This window comes from Rhea pennata, chromosome 6, assembly GCF_028389875.1.
Source record: "Rhea pennata isolate bPtePen1 chromosome 6, bPtePen1.pri, whole genome shotgun sequence".
Classification (NCBI taxonomy): Eukaryota; Metazoa; Chordata; class Aves; order Rheiformes; family Rheidae; genus Rhea; species Rhea pennata.
This window is the reverse complement of record NC_084668.1, coordinates 115,597-137,663: the sequence shown is the minus strand read 5'-3', so window position 1 is coordinate 137,663 and position 22,067 is coordinate 115,597.

Sequence of the window (22,067 nt, the reverse complement as noted above, 5' to 3'; positions counted from 1 at the left end):
ATTCTAAACAATTAAAACCATTAACCTTTTAAAAGTAGAGAGATAGATTTAAAAAAATCCTCATTATATCCTCTCTCTTACTGTTATTCCATTTTACTGTTTAAAAATTAGGCCTTTGTCTTGTACTAAGAACCAATATACCCAATTCTAAATACTGGAGTGCTTTCAACAGTGAGCTGTCTGAAACTGATACCCAGGATGTAATTTTGAACTCTGAAATGATAGGAAAAAAATAAAATTAGCTTTTATTTTTAATCAGGTAACAAAATACTTTCACAGTAGAAAAGAACGTGGTTACTTGTTTCTGCTTGACTGGAAAAACACCTTCCTCACTAATAATAACCTTAGCAAGTAATGCACTGGAAAAGTCTTTTGTTATCATGACAATTCACACTGAGCTATCAAAATCTTGGCAAAGTAAAGTGACCAAAAAGATATACAAAACAAACACCCATCTTTAAAAAAAAAACCCAACTTTTTCTTATGTCTTCTATGCAATATAATACAGGGAATGTTACTTCATAAATCCAGGTCACTCTTATCTTCTTCACAAAAATCAGACATGTTCTGCTATTTAGACTTATGTAGTGTTTTCACTGCCCCATGTAACTTCACGAAATGTCTTATAGAACAGTTTGGGCGATTTTCTTTATATTTTTGAAGCTGTCTTTGTTCTAAACCAAGATTAGGGCTTTTTATTTTTTTTCTGAACAAACAAGTGTTTTTTTTTCCTTTTTTGTTGTGTCTTAAACCACAAGGGTTCAAAAAAGCCCATTTCAAAATTTAACATGGATCTCTAGTGCGATTATAACCTCAAGTGAGAAGGAGCTCTTTCTGGAGTGGAGTATGACAGCTGTTACACAGCAAACAAGAAGATTGTGCAATAGTTTAGAACAGGAAGTGATGGCATCGCTTATTAAAATAAACCTAAACAGGAAATAACCTTATGTAATTAGCCAGCTTGGAATTCAGCCAGGTCACAAGGATTAAGAACTCTACTCTTGCAAAGAAGTTCAGCATAATTGTCACTGAACTTAAATTCAAAGCACAACATATTACATACATCATGCAGTGTACACTTAAAGAAGCTATGATTGATTATTTTGTCAGGATACATATTTGTATACATAGCACCTGAGCTATTACATTAAAGGCAAGTTAGCTCAAGTGCATTTTAAATAGTTTTATCCATAAGATACTACACAGTTGGGTACTTTTAAAGTTAAGTAGACTATATATATATATATTCTTAAGCTAATTTTAGTATACTAAAACAGAATACAGAATTTGTTTTAAACCCTCACAGATATTATGATACACTAAAGACACATCTATAATTTTTCACAGTTGCATTTCCACCAAATTTAATTAAGATCTCTACTGCTTGAAAAAACTTTCATTTTCAAGCATGAACTGTGTTTGCTTATGCAGTTCGGATTATCAGACTTCTAATTTTTCTATTAGTGTGCAAATTGTCTTTGCAAATAATGCTGCTAAAGACACTGTAGACAAACTCATGTTAGTGTGATAAGGATGACTGCTTGAAAGCTAATAGGAGGAAAAAATCACAAAACCACAAGCAGAAACAAAGAAAAACAAAATATCATTCATCTAACATACCAATGTCATTTGATCAATTTATCTCCTGGTACTTCTCAGTATTTTCTAATACCTAGTTCTTTCCAGAAAATGATGTAACTTAATCTGATACTACATCACTGCAGATAACTTCATTGATTTGATTAAGTAGGGCAGATACAATAAAGTAATTTAAGAACTACGCAAGATGTCAAAGTGCTCAGACCCATCTCTTCAGCTGTTGGAGTAACTGCTTCTCCAACAATACCATTAAGTGACAGGAATACAGAGAACCTATGTCTATTTTCCAAAGAATGTCCTCAGCATAACATAATCAGCTAATTAATATACTTCGATTTTTGCTCTTACCATAATTGCTATTCCAGACAATAAGTAGAATAAAAGATGAATGAAAATAGTCCTTAAAATTTACACTTACTGATTCTTTCTTCCTTGCATCTCAAAAAATACCCTTAAATTTGGAAAACTGTTCATAATTATTTATATCCTTTGCATAGATATTTAGGTGAATAAAACTAAAACCTGAATCCATAAACTTCTGATTACAAGTCCTACAGAGTTCAACTTCCCAAACACAAGACAAAAACTTTAAGAAGTGTTATGTACTAAAAGTTAATTAAGCTGTACACTTCAGTAATAAAATAACATTCCAGGAACTGACTGTTTTCTAGGAATTTCATTCATAACAATACTTCATAGCAGAGTTCAGTGTTCTTCCTGAACGCAATACTGACTACTAAATTTTTTTTTAAAAATCTGCTTGTCCTATCTCCACGCCTTCAAGAACTCTTGCTAATCTGCTGCTTCTGAATCTAAGTGCAATTTCTGCATCATCAGTTTGACTCCTCAACTCTTCACATTCATTTAGAGCCCTCAGAACAGTACCTTGCCCAGCACAACACAGCACAAACACGAGTTAGGTTTCTCTCGGGACTGCTGTGTGCCAAACTACGCATTTAGCGATTCTTACTGCAGTTATCAGAACTTGAACAATTTTCAAATATTTCTGAAAGGACTAAAACATACATTAAGGTTGAGATTAAGGAAATCTTTCATTATTTGTCACATCAAATCACTAGCATTTCTCAGTACATATGCAAGCATAAAAAGAACTATTTCCTTACTAATGAAGGATTAGAAGAATGTCTGTTTCTCAGCAGGTTCAATTCAGGGTTATTGTTACATATTTGGGGGCCTCAGGCAAGCAATCATAACAAAAAGCCCTTTACTATAGGAAAGTATAGAACCGACATACACACAGAGCAACAAAAACTTTCACGATCTTGGCTATATGCTACCTTTTCCCTTCCTCTCTCTCTCAAAATATATTAAAAGTTAAGGCTGCATACATTCATCACTATCCCCTACAGAGAGCTTTTGGCAAGGCTCTACAACAAAACCTTGCCTAAAGCACTTTCTGGCATGGAGCAACAACTAATCTGTGGTTCTGTGAAATTGTAAGAATTTTCACAAGGGGGGGGGGGAGTTACATCATGTAAAAACTGTTTTCGACTATAATAGATACTGTTTGCAAATTGTGTGGCAATCCACATTTTAGCTTCTAAAATCAGAATCACGTTTTCAGATTGCGTTTTGATCAAGGCGTTTGTCCGATGCTTCTCATGCTTCTACTACTTGGTAGAATAAACAGAGCTATACTAGAAAAGAAAAACAAAAGCACTTGCAAGTGTCCAGACTTGAATGTCAGCAGTAAATAGAAATTCATTCAGTTGCACTAAAGGTAATATAAAGGATTACATAAATATGGCCATACAATACAAAACTTAGAAGTTGTCCCCATATGCGCCCCAATATTGTTTTAAATTTCCTAAATCCTAAATTTCAACACAATTTAGTCTTTGGTGGTACTTTAGTAGTTTAGCAAACTTTAGGTATCTATAGCAAAAAATAAAAAAGGGGGAGGGGGAGGGAATTAGGTTACAGCCCACAGAGGAATACCTACAGATTTAATGGCTAGACCTAGTAGCCTTTCTTTGATTTTACCATATAATAGGCTTCGGAAGGGGTTTTGTATTATTTCTCGCTGTTTTGATTTTTCACACACAAACAAGAGTTGACCTGTGTTTCTGCAGTCCCTGACCAGCACGATGAAGCGTCACGCGAAGCGGCGCCTCAGGACTTCGCCGCCGGCGCCTCGGCCACTCGCCGCGGCGCCCACCGCCCTCGCGCGAACCCAGGCGACGCCATCGCACGCTCAGGTAAAGCCGCGCAAGCGCCGTAGCGCTTCGGGCGGGACACGCATGCGCCGGCAGAGCGCACCCCCTCACTTCAGGCCCGCTCAGGGCCGCACTCGCGCGGCCGGCAGGCGCTGGCACTGCGTTGCGTGCACGCGATTGGCCGCCCAGCCCCGCACGCGGCGATTGGCCAGCCTCGGGGGGGGAGGGGGCGGGACGGCGGCGGGGAGGCGTGGCTTGCTGTGGGCGGTCGTGCGCGGGGGGTGCGCCCGCCGCCGGGTGCGGCCCGCCGCGCGGGGAGGCGCTGGGCCCACGTCCGACCTTGGTTGCCAAACCATAGCTCTGCTTCACGTTGGGTTATGCTAGTATAAAAATTAGTGCAGATTACCTCATGTCCAACTCGAGTGGTTTGTTGCACCGCTAAGTTTTCAGTCCTACTTGCTCATAGGCCTTTTTAATACGGTGAGATCCAGTTTATACTCCCATTTTTAAAATTATGCGGGTGTCAAATAGGCAGGGTGCTTTTAATTGAGTTAATTTATGAGCATAGAAGTGCAGGGCAATGAAGTGAAATCTTTAAAATATTTGAACGTTTAGAGAGGGTAAAAGCATATATACATACAGATAACTCAAGGCAGGGAACTGGGGAAAGGAGTAGCCATCAACACGGTTTGGATGGAAACGTTAAACTCATTTGTCCTCCTTCATTTCTCAAACCAGTGTTACACATAATGAGTTAGTAGGTGTACTTGCTTCGTGTTAGAAAGACTTGATATGTTACGAAAAAGGTAGACTATATTTGTTAACTTTTGTTCACTGCTGGATATAACTGACACGGAGCTATACAGTAGAAGCACTGAAGCTGATGGTAGAAACTTCTCAACCTACTATTAACAGTGTCTGAAGAAGCTAGGGGAGTATTTCTGAATGTTTGTGGGGCCAATGTGTAAGTTTCAACTTGAAGTGAGATACGTATATGAAGTCCAAAATACGAAGCCAAGAATCAAAAAATTGTCAAAAATTGGTGTTGGTAGCAGATGTAGCTCAACCAGTCTTGAACTTCATTTAAAAGTAAGGATAAACTGCCAAAAACAAGCAATCATCTCATCGCAGATTAATCTCAAATGGTTTGATTCCATATACTTCAGTGCACATGGAAGACAGTCAAGAAGTCTATAGATATTGATGAGTGTAAGAGATAAGATCAAGGCAAGTCTTCCCTACCGTGCTGGCAAGGAAGCTGTTAGCAAAGAATCCCTGTAGTTATATTTGCAGTTATATTTGCATTATCAATAAGCAGGTCCTCAAGAGCCTTCCTTTTCCTCCATAGGTCATTTATTAAGGAAACAGGTATACTAAGGAAACACTGGATTTCTTACATCATTCTTATCATGCATAAATTTTCCATCTCAGAGGATACAAAATGATACTGTTCTGTTCTAAGACCTTGAGGTTTGTATTGGATTTTTCAAATATTTTCCATTCATTCTACTAACAGTTCAAATAAAAACAGGATTTTTTTTTTCTGATTCTCCAGTGTCAAACATATTGGATCAGTTCTCCAAGCCATCTAAATTCCACCCACTTTTCTGAAATGAAATGAATTGACGAAGGTAATCGGGTTTTGATTTCTTCACTGTATTTTTGCTACATGATATTAATTGTATTGATTGCTGCTGTGTCACTTCATAAAATTCTGAGTTCTATAAGCACACAGGAAGCCATTTACTTAATTAAAAAAGAAACTGGGGGCTAGGTTCCTTGATCTAAGTACCTAAGCATCAAACCTGATTTGAGGAAGTGGAAGAATGAGGCTTTTTCCTCCCAAGTCCAGACACTAGTTGGATTTCAGCCAGGGCTAGGTAGAAATCAGAGCACAACTAGCCCCTTAGTGACAGCTTAGATTTGGAGGTGTTGGCTCGGTGCAGTCAGCTCTGGAAATGATCTCTTGCACACTGGCCTGTATGTTCTTAACTTGAGTGGACCACAAATGGTGGTCCTGAGGTCCCCTCCAACCTGAATTATTCTAAGTGCAGCTATGCTGGCTTCACCTTCTGTACCCTTCTTTATATGTCTATATATTAGATGTATGAAAATAATACCATCAAACAGATAGCATCTGTCTATATGCTCTTGTGTTTTTTACCTAAAAAGGTCAAATATCCAAACCAGACTCTTTAATAGATGTTTTTAAATCTACACTGGGGGACATTAGTGGAGTGTTCATATGTACATGACCTTCATCACAGAGGGCACCTATATGCTGGGGGGGGGGTGGATGAGATAACAGTCTAGTGCAACAGCGATTTGGCAGGCCAAGGAAGAAGTGACAGGATTCCTAATTATTGGGTAGCAGCTATAAAGAAGAAGGAAAGAACAGACTTTTTGAGGGGAGCAGCCAGAACTGAGAAATTTGGTCTTTATTCCATTAGTTTCAATCTCTCCATAAATTGAATAGACAAGGAACTCAGTTTTAGCTTCCTGTAAGGGAATACAAAGTTGACAGCAACTAAATCTCAATCATTCATGCACTGAGCAGGCTAAAGACCACAGGCTTACATTTGTTACAGAAATAATCCCTTACTGCTCACTGGCCTCATGTTTTGCTGTTACATAAAAAAATACTGTCAAGATTGCAAAGTCAATCTCTCCAGGTCAATAACAAACAGAATTAAAGTTGTGTGTGTGACAGTGTGTCCCCCTTCTGCTCGTGAGCTTATTATTCTACTGTGGCTTGGGGGTATCACGGCTGTACAAATTTTGCTGCAGAAGTTGGAGCACAGAATGAATAAAATTAACACCACACAGGAGAAACGGATTCTGTCTGTACATCTGCCATGAAATGTTTTCTCTTAAACTGAATTTTCAGAGCTGATTAGTAATTGATCTTCAATATCTAAATATACAGGCTGAACACCTGGTTTCTGGGAGCACTGGCTTTTCACAGCTGCAACTGTCATAAATCAGAGCTGTTATTTGAACCAAGATCTGTAAAAGAACACAGATGCTTCATCTAGGTATCAACCAAAAATTAGCAGATACATTTTCCAGTTTGCCACATGCAAAGAATGAGAAAATCATTTATATATATATATATATATATATATATATATATAAACTCATATGCTGAATCAGAACTACTTATTCCAAAATAAGCTCTCATGTAAGCAAGTCCTAATGCATGGCCTAATCACCGTATTATAAGGAGCAAGAAGAAATACTGAATGTCTTAATCCACTTTAAATTCATATCTGCTTTCATTCCAGACTAATTTTCACCTTTAAGAAACATTATCTATAGCCTGCTTCTTGCCTCTGAATTACTAAATTCCACAAGAGCTTTTCTACAGTGCTCATTACTACACTACAAGATACAGAAGCTTATTGTGCTCTCTTTACCTCGTACACTGAAGCAATTGCCCACCCTAATCTGGCCTTATGGTTTGACTTCAATTACTTTTAAATAGGATGACTGATTTAGGATCAATGCACTAACAATAAATGAAGAAGTAGGAACACTGTGGAAAACAAAGCATGTATTGGAAAAAATTTAAAGATGAACATCAGTAGCCTAAGCAATCCCGTACCACATTGATGTTTGTGAAAAATTTTGAACTATGATAATGCAAAATTATTTCCATGCTATACTCAGAATTCTAATGATAGTCAGCTCAACCTCTAGCTGGCTTCTGACAATACTGCAAACATATGAAGACTTGTTTAAAATATCTCTTTGTAATTTGCTGTGTATTGCCATTGCTAAAATTACATGTTGTGGCAGCAATTTAAGAACTATGATAGGAAAGGTAGATTCCTTCAAAATTCCTGCTTACAGGTTGCTGACATTTCTGACAGAATGATTTTGCTCATGCTTCTGATTCCAAAAGTGATTTTTATTGTTGCGAGTTTGTACTTGTGGCAAATGGAAATATTTCTTCTCACTTTTTGAAAAAGGAGGGAATCTAATTTATTTTGTCTTTAATTGCAGGAGTATTTTTTGTCCATAAACTAATAGGCACTATATTTTCAGTATTATCTGTCATAAGTTTAATTCTTATTTAGAAAGCCAACTTGTTGAAGGTCACTTTTTAGACTAAAACCTTTATAGACTTTTTAGTCTAAAAACTGTGTAATAAACTATGCATAGGTTCTATGTGATATTTTCTTTAAACCTATGTGAACTATGAAGAAAGCTGTAATGTGACCTTATGGAAGAGGGAAAAGAAACTAGGCTTTGCTTGTTCCACTGGACACGGTGCTATTTTAATTTCTGTTTATACTAATGCCAGTACATGGTGTCTTTAAAGCAAAAGTGTTCACCTGAAAAAATGTATTTCTATGAATCCAGAGTTTTCCAGTGAGCAGAAGAATAAATGAAGCATTATTTCTGTGAATGTCCCTTGACTCCTCTTTTACCACAGTAGTCCAGTTTATCATAGAATCATAGAATCAGTAAGGCTGGAATGGACCTCTGGAGATCATCTAGTCCAACCCCCCTGCTCAGCAGGGTCACCCAGAGCATGGTAGACAGGGTTGCATCCAGGCGGGCCTTGAAGATCTCCAGAGAAGGAGACTCCACAACCTCTCTGGGCAACCTGTGCCAGGGCTCCGTCACTCTCTCAGGGAAGAAATTCCCCCTCACATGCAGGTGCAACTTCCTGTGGTTCAATTTCTGCCCATTGCTCTTGTCCTGACACAGGGGACAATTGAAAAGAGTTTGTCCCCGTCCCCTTGAAACCCTCCCTTCAGGTACTTGTACACATTGATCAGATCCCCCCTCAGTCTGTTCTTCCCCAGGCTGAAGAGGCCCAGCTCTCGCAGCCGTTCCTCATAGGGCAGATGCTCCAGCCCTCTGGTCATCTTCGTAGCCCTACGCTGGACTCTCTCCAGTAGCTCCGTGTCTCTCTTGTCCTGGGGAGCCCAGAACTGGACGCAGTACTTGAGATGAGGCCTCACCAGGGCTGAGGAGAGGGGCAGAACCACCTCCCTCGACCTGCTGGCAGTAGTCTTCCCAATGCACCCCAGGAGACCATTGGCCTTCTTGGATACAAGGGCACATTGCTGGCTCACGGTCAACTTGTCATCCACCAGCACTCCCAGGTCCTTCTCTGCAGAGCTGCTCTCCAGAAGGTCAGTCCCCAGCTTGTACTGGTGCCTAGGGTTATTTTTCCCTAGATGCAGGGCCCTGCACTTGCCCTTGTTGAACCTCAGGAAGTTCCTCTCCGCCCAGCTCTCCAGCCTGTCCAGGTCTCTCTGAATGGCAGCACAGCCCTCTGGTGTGTCAGCCACTCCTCCCAGCTTGGTATCATCAGCAGACTTGCCGAGGAGGCACTCTGTCCCCTCATCCAGGTCATTGATGAAGAAGTTGAACAAGATGGGACTCAGTACTGAGCCCTGGGGGACACCACTAGGCACAAGCCTCCAGCTAGACGCCACGGCACTGATGACGACCCTCTGAGCTCTGCCTTTCAGCCAGTTCCCAATCCACCTCACTGTCCACTCTTCTAACCCTCGCTTCCTGAGCATATCTAGGAGGATGTTATGGGAGACAGTGTCAAAAGCCTTGCTGAAGTCAAGGTACACAATGTCCACTGCTCTTCCCTCATCTAGCCAGCCAGTCCTTCCATCAGAGAAAGCTATCAGATTGGTTAAGCAGGATTTCCCCTTGATGAATCCATGCTGGCTACTCCTGATGACCTCCTTTTCCTCCACATGTCTGGAGATGACATCCAGAAGGAGCTCTTCCATCACCTTTCCGGGGATGGAGGTGAGGCTGACCGGCCTATAGTTGCCTGGGTCCTCCTCCTTGCCCTTCTTGAAGACTGGAGTGACATTGGCTTTCTTCCAGTCCTCAGGCACCTCTCCAGTTCTCCGTGACCTTTCAAAGATGATGGAGAGCGGCCTGGCAGCAACATCTGCCAGCTCCCTCAGGACCCGTGGGTGCATCCCATCCAGGCCCATGGATTTGTGGATGTCAGGTTTGCCCAGAAGATCTCTAATCCTATCCTCCTCAACCAAAGGAAAGTCTTCCCTTCTCCAGACTTTCTCCCTCACGTCCAGGCTGCAGGATTCATGGGGCCTGCCCTTAGCAGTGAAGGCTGAAGCAAAGGCAGTATTAATTCTGCCTTCTCTGTATCCCTTATCACCAGGGCCCCCGCCCCATTCAGTAGTGGGCCCACATTTTCCCTAGTCCTCCTCTTGCTGCTGATGTATTTGAAGAACCCTTCCTGTTGTCCTTGACATCCCTTGCCAGACTCAATTACAGCTGGGCCTTAGCCATCCTCACTGTATCTCTACATACCCTGACTTCATTCCTATAATTCTCCCAAGCAGCCTGTCCGCTCTTCCACAGTCTATGTACTTTGTCTGAATTTGGCCAAGAGCTCCTTGCTCACCCATGCAGGTCTCCTGCCCCTTTTGCTGCACTTCTTACTCATAGGGATGCACCCCTCTTGAGCTTGGAGGAAGTGATGTTTGAGTACTAGCCAGCTCTCCTGGACCCCCTTTCCTTCTAGGGCCTTAACCCATGAGATTCCTCCAAGTAGGTCTCTGAAGAGCCCAAAGTCCACTCTCCCAAGATCCCTTTGACATCCTTTCCAGGACAGGAGACAGTACATGCTGTGCTAATATGAATCCATGTAAATGTGAGTTCTGACTGGCCAGCTGGTTTGTACCAAACAGAACAGATGGATCCTGCCATTCTCTTCCTCATTGAAAATATTAATTCATATTGTTCTCCTTCATGCCTAGAAAGATCCAGTCACAGAGACTTCTAGAAAGCTTTCTTGCTGTCTACTCTTACCTCTCTCCCAGCTGAGTGTCTCCAGCTCTGCAGGCAAATCCTTTCACCTTCCCTGATGAGGCTGAGACATGAAATCTGCCTTCCATGCTCCCTGGATTTACCACTGGAAGAGCTATTATTATTTTGACATTCCTATTTTCCTCTGTGCATCTACTGATTTTCAGAATACCTGCAGGGATACAGTTATCTTTGAGATTTCTATCCATCTTTTAAAACTGGTTGAAAGTGGTCAAGGCATTCAAAGATGGGACTGGCAGGGCAGTTGCATAAGCAAGTTTCCTTGGGAAATCAAGCTAAAATTGTGGCTGCTAAGCACAGACGACAGGTAAGACTGGTAGCACAATCACGTATAGCATTCTCTCAATCATTCTAGCGAGATTTTTGTAACCTCTTCAGGGGTCCATGTGGCTCCGGTTATAGCATAAGCAGAGATACAGAGTTGTCACCCTTGAGAACATAGCTCTGTTAGGCTCTATTCATCAGGCCCAGGCACATCAGAAGTTCACTTCTGTGGTTTTACAAGAAGTCTCTAATATTATGTAACTAAAACCACTAGCATTTATATGTGCTATATGTTTATATTAGATAGATATGTGTGAAAGAAGCATATATTTGGCTAAAATGGACAAAAATTAAAATGAATAGTTCATCAAATTTAATGTTAAAAAAGTTATCCCACTTCATATTCAGAGGACTCCCATATCAGTCACTATGTGTACACAATACAGAGGAAGCAAAGAACAATTTTCTCTAACTTCAGAAAGAGATGTGTACCACAAGTTGGGTAGACTAACATTAAGTGAATTACTATATGGGTAGTTAATTTTGCCTTGTCGTAGGTCACCTTTTATCCATCATTCAAAAGAAATCCTGACAGAACGTGAGCATCATAAGCATTAGCCTTCTACAGGCAGTAGACTTACACTGCAAGACTTCTTTGCAAATGTTGTATCAGCCAAAGCTGCGCAGCCTTAGCATGCAATGACAATTGAAGGTGAGTGCAGAAAACTACAATGCAGGTTTAAAGGATCATTGTCACATATGTTTTAGGCCACCCATCCATTTAGGCCATGGGTTTTTCCATCCATCTGGTGGAAAGACCACAAAAGCCAGGCCTATTAGTAAACAAATCTTTGGAGACCCACACTGTAACCTTTTAGTCCTAGATAGAAAATTTAGATTCTTCTAACGCACTTCAAATTATATCAATAAAATTAAAGAGCTCATTTAATTTAAGGCTTTGAATAAAATTTGCAAAATTGTGTAAATTCCATCTTCAAAAGTGACTCAGGCCCTTGTGAGCTCAAGGTTTTGAACATCAGTTGTAGCTGGACAACAGCTACTACAGGTATAGGCACCTTTAAAAAAATCTTATGTGAAATTTCAGATGGCTGGAGGCTTTTAGAAGTTTAGAATTGTTCCTAAATAATTTCAGAAAAAGTTGGTGGGAGGGGGTGATATACAAAGTCAGTTCTTCTAGCTTTTTTTTTTTTTTTTTTTTTTCCTTGTGGTCAGTAACTTTTCCAGATTCAGGACCATATTCACAGTTCATTACAGATATTCTTTTTGGATAATTATTTGGATGTCTGTTTATCATAAAGTAAATACCACACTTAACTGTTTGTTTTAAAGCTGACACTGATAAATTCTGGTTCATTGTTTTTTTAAGCACTACTGTATTTACATTCACCTCTCACAGCTCATGGAGTTAAGCGAACATAGAACTTAAACACTGTACTCTCTTTTTCTCTGCTTTATCTTTATGTAAGAAACTGTCAGTCATGTTTATTGATTAAGATAAACATAACCTATGTTTTTGATAGCAAATAAAAGCCATTAAGTAATATAAATTATTCCACAAATGTACCTTAAATGATGAGCACATAGCATTTCTTGCCATATTTGTTCTTTATCTTTGCAAGTGACAATAGTGCAAAGGCTAAATGACACCTTCCAAACAAAAAAACCCCACATTCTAAATTTAATTATGTCAGTGTAATCATAGGAACCTAAACATATTAGATTGAGAATATCATAAGACTGCACAGTAAATGGAGGTAGACTGAATTATGTTATACACTGATTAAGATATAAGCTGTTTGTCGCAGACCACATTACTCTCCAGAGCTAGATTTCAAACCAGGTTTTTTAACTTCATAGAGAAGAAATAATCCGTAGTTCAATCCACTCTTCCTCAAATGCAAAATAATTTTCATACTGGATCTACAGTATTTAAATTCCAGCCAATATTACTTGCTCAGCAATATGCTAAGCTCTTTTATTGTGGCCTGAGCTAAGAAGACTGATGATCTCGAAGATGAAGCAGTGGAGGGTTCAAAAACCCTTAACAGATTTCAAAGCTGGCCAGTGCTTAATTGGTTGAATCTCAAAAGACAACAGGAAACAACGTCAACTCTCATGTTTGTTACTGGATAGAAAATCTCTGCTATAATGCAAAAAGAATCTTCAACATTGACAATGACATATAAACAAATGAGACTGGTGATTTTGCTAGCAGCGGCTACACGGATACGCATTTTATTTGCACGGGAGAGAAAAAAAGGAGTAAATTTATTAGAAGAGAAAATGGACACTCCATACGGTCAGTAATTTGTATAATGTAGAAAGTGACCTTGTGCTTCTCACATTACTTTCAAAAAGAATGTATAAATCACACAACAAAGCAGTATAATGGTTTGTAATAAAGCATTTTCTCAAGAGGTATTTAAAAGCAGTTTGAGAGTATTAGCATTGAGGGAATACGGGTTGTCTTGCTGTGTGGTCTCTTGCTCCTCTTTGTATACCATTGGGATACAGCTAATCAATAAGAATTCAGTTATAAAATTGTTTAAATGTATTCCTTTGCAGACCAAAGGACTACTCAGCTGAATATTTTCCCCACAGAAGAAAGAAAAAATAGGGGTACATCAAAGTATGTTTTTTTCTTGTGCACTAGGTTTCTGATTTCATCAATCCGTGTTACTGTGTTAGCTGGTGCTAATGAACTGTTACAACAACGGGGAAAAAACATGTTATATCAATGAGGAAAATGGATACTGAGGTGCAAAAGGGAAAAAAAATGTTACTGTGATTCTGCAATAGGCTCAGTGAGCATGCAGTTTACCATAATTTACTTACCTTAAAATATTGGTTCCCATATGAAGGTAGGGGGAAAAAAAAGGTTACTATTGAATTCTTGTGACATTATAATATATCTATATATATATATATATATATTTTTTGTTAACATACTATTGTTTTCTTTCTTTCCTGGAGATTAGATTTTGGCAGTGTACCATTTCAGTAAAACCTAGGAAGTAACACAAATATGATGTTGTTTACAACCCCACCTAGCGGTCTTAAGCTTAAAAAATCTTCCCAATGGATATACGTAGTTGAAAGCCTCTACATTTAGAGCTCTCCCTGATTTGTTTCTGGCTATAATCTTCTCATTTTTTATACATGAAAAATTCAGTTAGGTTTTCAAATTAAAAATAAATGCCTTTTAGCCAGGCTTTGCAGTTAAATATCTCTACTACAGCAATAATTATTTTACAGATATTTAGCAAATTTTACGCTGAAGAGTCTTTTTTTTTTTTTTTTTTTTTTTTTTTTTTTACAATTGTAACATAACAGGCCAAGATGCAAACTGTATATATATATCCTGTCATTCTGTGCTAAATTGAATCAATTTCTGGTGCGGAACTCAGCATGCATTTGACAACCTATGGCAACATCACAGATCATTTAAAACAAGAAGTAAGGAATACTGATAAATCTGAAGCTGCAAAAATAAATCGGAGATTTATGCTTCCCAAATGAAGATATAAGGAGTACAAAAGTATCAATATTTCAGTTCTTGTAAATAACAACCTAGTATATGTAATTAGACATGCTCAGGACCTTGATTTTACATCGAAAGGTGCTGAGAAGGAAACAGCTTACCTCCTCTAGAAGCACGCTGGCCACCATTACAATACAGGACATTTGTTCAGGGTGACTCGGAGGAAAGAGTGCCATCTGCTGAATGGCCACCATACATAAGCAATTTATTTCCCAGGATAATTAAGAATCATACAGAAAGATTCTTAAAAGAATCTTACATTTAAAAACTTAAGTGCTTAAAGTCAGAAAGAAGGAAATATTAAAGGTGCGTGAAACAACACTGTTCTCCTGTATGTATGGGTTATGATTCAGCCTTTAAATACATGATGACCTTTCACTAAGACCACTGTCTATGACAGTGAGCGGTATGCTCTCATTGTCTAGTGTCCCGTCTGTACCCACTTATTTCCTGTCTACTTACTTCAGATGCCTTTGAGGTTGAGAACATCTATTTTTGCTCTGTATGAGAACAGCAGCTATCACGAAAGGATCTAATTTGTCATTCCAGCTTATGTGTGCTTAATGCTACAAATAATAAATACAAAAATTTCACCAAGGCATTGACCACGGGGCCATGGACCACATATGAAGCTTCAATAAGGTATGAGAAATATACGTAATATAAAAAGTACATTTCTCAAAAAGGGAAGGAAATAATAAATCAAAAAGAAAAACATGTTTTTTTGCAAGAAACAGCCTGCCTCAATGGATTTGGGATGAGGCTTTCATAAATTGATTTATCCTCGTTAATATTCCAAATAGATCCATAATTTTTAAATAATATATCGGATGTGAAAATTTATATGCAAGTTATCTGTTCATCCATAATAATTAATTTCTCTGTGAAAACTGAATCAATTATGTGTATGTGAAGAGTCTGATTATTAGTAGTAAATTAATGTTCTAAAAGAGATTATCTTCTATTCTGCTCTCATGAATTCTTAATTATTTCTAACCTTTTTCTGCATAATAGCTTCCAATTAAAGGACCCACCCTCCTCCCTTCCACATATACCCAGCCTTGTCTATAGTCTAACGTGAGGACATTTCATAAAGATGTGAGATAGCATCCTAAGAAAGACACTGAACTTGATTTTCACTTTTCCTAGGCAAGGGATCTATTGAGCTCAAAAAGATGCATGAACTGTTAAAATCACCATAATGTTTACATTGTCTATGGCTGCTGTGTTTTGTGCTGAATTCAGAGAGCAGGTGTTCATCTGACCTGTTAGAGGAATCTACACAAATCTACAACCTTAGATGTGAGAAAATCGCTGAGTTATTCAACCATTCCAAGAGGGCAGCAACTATGAGTACTTGTGGAAGCTGAACTCCAGGCACAGAGGAGCTCTAAAGGAGAAAACATGCATCTACCTTCAGGGTAGGCAGAATTTTTAAGGGTTGTGCTCTTGGATTTAGATTGCTTAATTCTTTTAATGTATAGTATCATACACCTAACTCCTTTAAAAGATCCAAGATATAGATTGTGTTTTTGATTACTTAAACAATGTTAATTAAGAATGACCTGATACTCCTCTATTCAGCCTAAATAACATGCTTTCCCAGTCTATCAGCTCTGAATATTTGCATTTGTTTTCTTTACTTACCTTGTGTGTTCCAGCATGAGTGGCTATGGTTTCCTTTCAAAGGAATTCACAAAGGCCTTAAACAAACCTTTTCGCTGAGTTTATTCTATAGCATCATTATTTTAAGACAACCCTTTGATTATAATCTTATCGATACTTTATCTCATTTATCATTAAGTCCAATAGTAGTTAATCAGTGTGCCCCTTGCCCCTCCCCTCTTTGAGTTATTGCCTTAAGGGGCAAGAAAGGGGTTTAAGGCTATGTTTCCATTAGCTGATTTACTGGCTAACTAGAGAGAAAAAAGATGGAGATTCTATTCCTCTAACATCTCCTCCCCCCCACCACTCCTAACTGTTTGCCCTTGCTCTTAACTTATACTGTGAGCTATGACTTCAATTAAAGTAATACAAAACAACTTCCCTAACATAGATTGTTTTAGCAGTTCAGTGATATTAATTCACACACATAAGAATCACAGAGAAGCAGGAAAAACAGCAAAAGGGGAGGGGGTTATCTGGGAATATGGATTAGTGGAGAGGCAAGAGCTATGGAGGAGCAGGGCAGGGGAGGAGCAAGGATGGGTCGAGGGCAAAGGGAATGAGACTACCCTTTGGTAGTCATAAACTGTTCGATGAGCTCAGCTGCCCAGGGAACCATCCCAGGCATAGAATGCTAAGATAGTAATTAGTAAAAAGTTTATGGCTTGACCAGATCCTTGAACTAGCTCATCACTACGTTGCAAAGTACTAGAGCATTTAAACAGGCCTGGGGCAAGGCAGGAGGAAAGGACCGTGCCAATCCTAGTACAGATCAGTTTGTGGTAGCACAGAGATATACCCTAAAGATATCTGGAGAAAGACGGAAGCTCAAATTACTGCAATTTAACTGCTCAACAGCCGAGCTGTAAGAACTATCCATGAGTGCTCCTTGCCCATAGCATAAGTGAAGTTAATCAATTTGGCCTAGCTTGAAGGGAAGAGGCTTAAACTAGGAAACATGATCTAATATTTGTCATGGTCCAAGAGTGTGCCCTCTACCTTGCATGTAGCTCAGCAGACAAGCAGGAGCTTGGTTAACTCCAGGAATTTGTTCCTGTGGCTAAGCTCTAACTCAGTATATTTTATCTCCCACTCCTAGCATCCAGCCCACCAGCACAAGTGCCATCTTGAGAAACATTAGAAGGAGCTGTAGGTTGCAAAATCAAAGTTACTTGCTGTTACTTGAGCGAGTCATTGAACTCGCTCATTCTCATTCCCACAACTCTTGCTTTTGGATAACTGATACCACTGCTTATATACAACAAGCAACAGATTGCACCAGTGTTACAAATGGGTCAGCATTTAATTATAAGAATTCTGGCAACAGTCTGTTGTTTTCATTCAGATTTGCTTTAAGGAGTCTGCCTTTGCCCTTTCAGGGGCAGCATAACAAACCAGCGAAAACACTTTCTTGCGGTATGCTGTCATGCCTAAGCTTCTAGCTGTGTATGTTTTCTCTGTTGTCTTAGCCCTCTTACAATCATTTATATCAGCAAATGGTAAAAGGAATATTCTACCAGACAGAAATGGCAAAAGAGTGTTTTTTTTTTTTTTTTTTTTTTAATACTTACTATGCCCAAACAGTATGAACATCACAAGAAACTGATCAATCAAAACAACTGACTTTTCTGCTCTTCTACATATAAGATCACATACAGGTAAGAAAGGCAGAATTTTGGTGATGAGATAAAACTGAGCTCTTCATGTCAGAAAGCATGAACTCTACAGCAGAAAAGTTAAGAAATTAAAGTCTTAGAAAAATATTTTTAGCCACTCACATGAATTTCATGTCTGGACACCAGCAAAAGTGTTTATACTCTTGTTCACACATTCTGGTGAACTGTGACACTCACCAGATACTTGTTTTGTTCATAGCATAACCAGCAGCCAAGTCCAAATAAATACTCAACACGATCTGACTACAAATTGTTATAGAAAGTCATCCATCTATTCATTCAGTGCTAACATTTGCCTTGGCTGTTTCAAAATCATATGAAAACCTATGCAGCAACAAATGACTTTAGAAAAGGGAGTAAGCAGGTTAAATGCAATGATACCTATGAATTAGCTTTCTCTTCAGCTGACGGTAAGTAATTTTCTACGTTTGACAATGGAAAGGTAATATGCTCACACCGCTATTATATAGGAACAAAATTTGTCCTACAGAGAGAGCAAATTTCTGATCCATGGTATGTTTGTACAAACCAGGCCAAAATTTTGGGGCGAGGTTCCTGCTTTTTAGATTCAAAATGCAAATGTGCATTGGCCTACTAAAAGCTTGGATCTTGATAATATTTTCTGCTATGCAGTCCTATTATTTTTGCTCTTAAGTCTCTTTGCTCCAGAAAGCTGCAAAAACTTATTAAATTCTTCTTCTTAATGCATAAATATTTACTGAAGTAAGATAGACCTTGGAATTAGCTCATTGTAAATTCACATCTAACTCTGAAAGAAATTTCACTAGTGAACAGTCTTCATTCTATTCACTATTACTTTTATATTCAATCTCAAAGTTATTAAGAGCAGCAGGCTGAATTCTTTCACTTATAAAACAAACTGTGATTCATAGTGTGGAGAGGAGTTACACATGCAGAAAGTTTCATGGAGCAAAGAGGAACACTTCTCACTATATTAGTAATGAAACTCAAGTCTGGGTTGCCGAAAGATTTTCCAAGGTTAAATCCAGGGCAATATCAGTTCTGATTGAATCGAGGATTTAGTACATGTAGTAATTTCATTAGTACTTCAGTCACAGAAGTTTCAAGGAGATCTTGATGGGCAGAAGTTAATTCCAGACAGGAATGATTCAGAAGCGAGGTTTAATATCTAGAGAAATGATTCTATGAACTACAAGAGTGTCATGTCAGGTAAAAATGAGAGGCAATAAACCAGCTAAACCACACCAGCTACCATGATCTCATCTTCTGATTTGTTCTAGGTCAGAAGTATGTTAGGAGTATTCATTGCTCACCAACCCCGTTCTGAAACTGTCCTCAAAGGAAAATTCAGCACAGGGAAGTGAATTTCCAATTCACTAAAACAGTTTTACATTCTATAATTCTTTTCTTGTATAGTTGCATTGAAAGCAGAAAAGCTCTATGGGCATAATTTTACCTTTTGAGGTATAAGAATGATCTTTCTTTTTGCCTACATTGATTCATGTCAAAATCCATTATGTTGCTTCATCCAAAGGAAAACATGAAATGGAATAATAACTTGCCATAATGTAGATGAGAAAAAGGGTAAAATAGAGTCTCCCTGTACTAAGCCACATTTATTCAGAAACAGCTTATATGAGGAATGTCTTCCCAGAAACCCCAAATAAATTATGTTAATTTTGCTACTATTAAATGTAATTGGCTTTATGCACTAAGCAATACATTTACTCTGTGCTCTATAGGCAAGAAGTATAAGCACGGAGGTTTGCAAGTGTGTCCATGCATGCCCATACACACATAAAAATCTTTCTATGTGCATTTTTCCTTTAAAAGAATGGATTTAAATTACTGTCACAATCATGAGTTAATCCTATGCAGTTTGACTTCCTTTAGATAAATGCTTCTTTGAAAACATTGAAGAGAGTTTGGAATCATTAGCTTCATTTTTAATCATACATATGTTAGAGAACTATGCTTTGGTGCTTTTATACATAAACATTATGACTATGTACATTTGAAAAACTGAAGTATTTTCTAATTTTGCACAGGTCTCACTGGACAAAAGAAACCCAATATACAGGCAACTTGACTGTAGACATCTCATGCTTTTCAAGATAAAATAATTACTTTTGTTAGTTCAGTAAAGCAGCAAAATCTCAAAGTAATCAGTGAGTGGAAAAACAAGGCTCCGTTTCTAAGTCATTTAAAGCAGCTATCCCAAAATTGTTTCAAGACAAAACAAGTATATTTAAATAAATGATAAAATATACTTTTTAAGTGTGGCAATGGTGTACAAGCTTAAGTTCCTATTGCAAACTTTTGTACACATTGCTCGTAGTACATTTGTATCAATACTATTTTTATATGTTGCTAAACTTATCTCTAGCATCACAAAGGTTCATGAGCATGCTAACCTTTAAGGTTTGTGAAAAGTTCCATTCCCATAACCCTTACAGCACATAACAGCAACCGCTTGGTAATCAAGTTAGAGATCTAAGTATGAGTGCCACAGGCTGCAATTTAGAGGATGTCAGTAATATAGTAATTAGAGTGAAGTTGCCAGGACCAATCCCAAGATATCACCAGTCATTCCACTATCAAATACCATGTGCCATTTTAGTTTTTACTAGAGTGTGAAAAGACTGATAGGATATCTGTAGCTGCATAGGTCAAATCCAAAACACATTTCTCTGATTCATTGCAGGATATATGAAAAATAAACTAAAATGGTGAATGAAAAATCAACTAAAAACACCCCATGTAAAACATAATATGTGTGCTCATTTTTTTTAACAGACGAGGTGAAAGATACACTATGGCAAGTGCTATTCCATTTCCCCACCAATGCAGGTAAGAATGTTTACATATGTTTTATGATAAAAGCAATAGGGACAGGCCTGATAATATGCATGAACCATCATTTCTGTAACATTATTCACATTTTTAAATGATTACAACTAAAAATATAGTTTACACATTCCAAGAATGAACTGTTAGAAAAAGCAGCTCTATAATGAAAGAGAAACTTTCTAAATAAATTTTCTTAACAGCCAGTTATGTAAGACAAAAACCATGCTGTGATTCTTTTCCATGTCTGCATCAGAATTTCAAACATGTGTACGCTACTCTTTGTGAGCAGCAGCAAGTATCTTATGGTTGCCAAGAAAACCTTATTTTGCACTGATTCTTCTACTTTCTGCAGTGCACATTACAGTAAAATGTAACTGGTTATATTTTTAGGGCTTTTTTTTAGTCTTTGCATCTTTAATGAGGAGTGAAAATTCTAGTAGTCTCCTATACATTTTCCTTCTATGACTTTCTGCCAAGTAAAGCTAAATCAGCAGTCAAAACACTAACAGTTTTTTATGTTAACAATAAGAATAATTTGAATAGTAGTTTGAAAAATTTGACTGTTTCACTAACATTTTAGTTCCCAACCACCCAACCAACACTTACAAAGAAAGCAGATACTTCTCACTGTGGTAAGTCCTTATTGTTACAGCTTGTATCCATATCCTCCCTTGACTGCTTTAGGAAAAAATAGGTTTGTAGTCCTTAGCTCTACAAAAGAGAAGATTAAAAACCACTAAATAAATATATTAAGAATATGATTATAAATGTAAGATATAATTATTTTTAGTCTGTCTTACGAATGCAATGTTACGGATCGGTATACAGAATATACAGGTCGTATAAAAACAGCTTACTATTTACAAAATCAAAAAAGATTACAAAACATCTAAATAGAAGCCTTTTAAAATATATTTGATATTTAAAGCAAAAAATGCAGAAATATATTACTTGAAGCTAGGAGAGACAAAGACATTCTATTTTCCTGAAAAACAAAAGTTACAAAGTTAAGATGCCTGTGAAACAGGAGAAGCCTGCATTTAATTATCCCTGAACACGAGGTCCTGATTTCCAGGGTGAGCAGCACAGCACTCTGAATCATTGGTATCTGTACCCAAAATGGAGCACAATAAGAGCACCAGGCTCTGTACTCAGTGAGGGTCGTGTATTTCTCTGAAGACCTCAAGTTCAAACAAACAAACAAACAAACAAACAAGGCAGGATCTTCGGGGCATGGAAACTCACTCTCACTTCCACAAGACCATCCTGGATAACCCTCCTGTCCCTCTCCCCCGTCCACAGCTGCTCAGAAGCCAGGCTGAAGCCTTTAGCCCTCTCTAGATCACCTGCCTGTTCTGGCATGCAGAGGAGCACAGAGGCTGATCTGTGTAAAAGGAAGAGGAAAGTGTATTAACATCTTCCACCTCCCTCAGACATGTGAGTAAGGGTGAGATA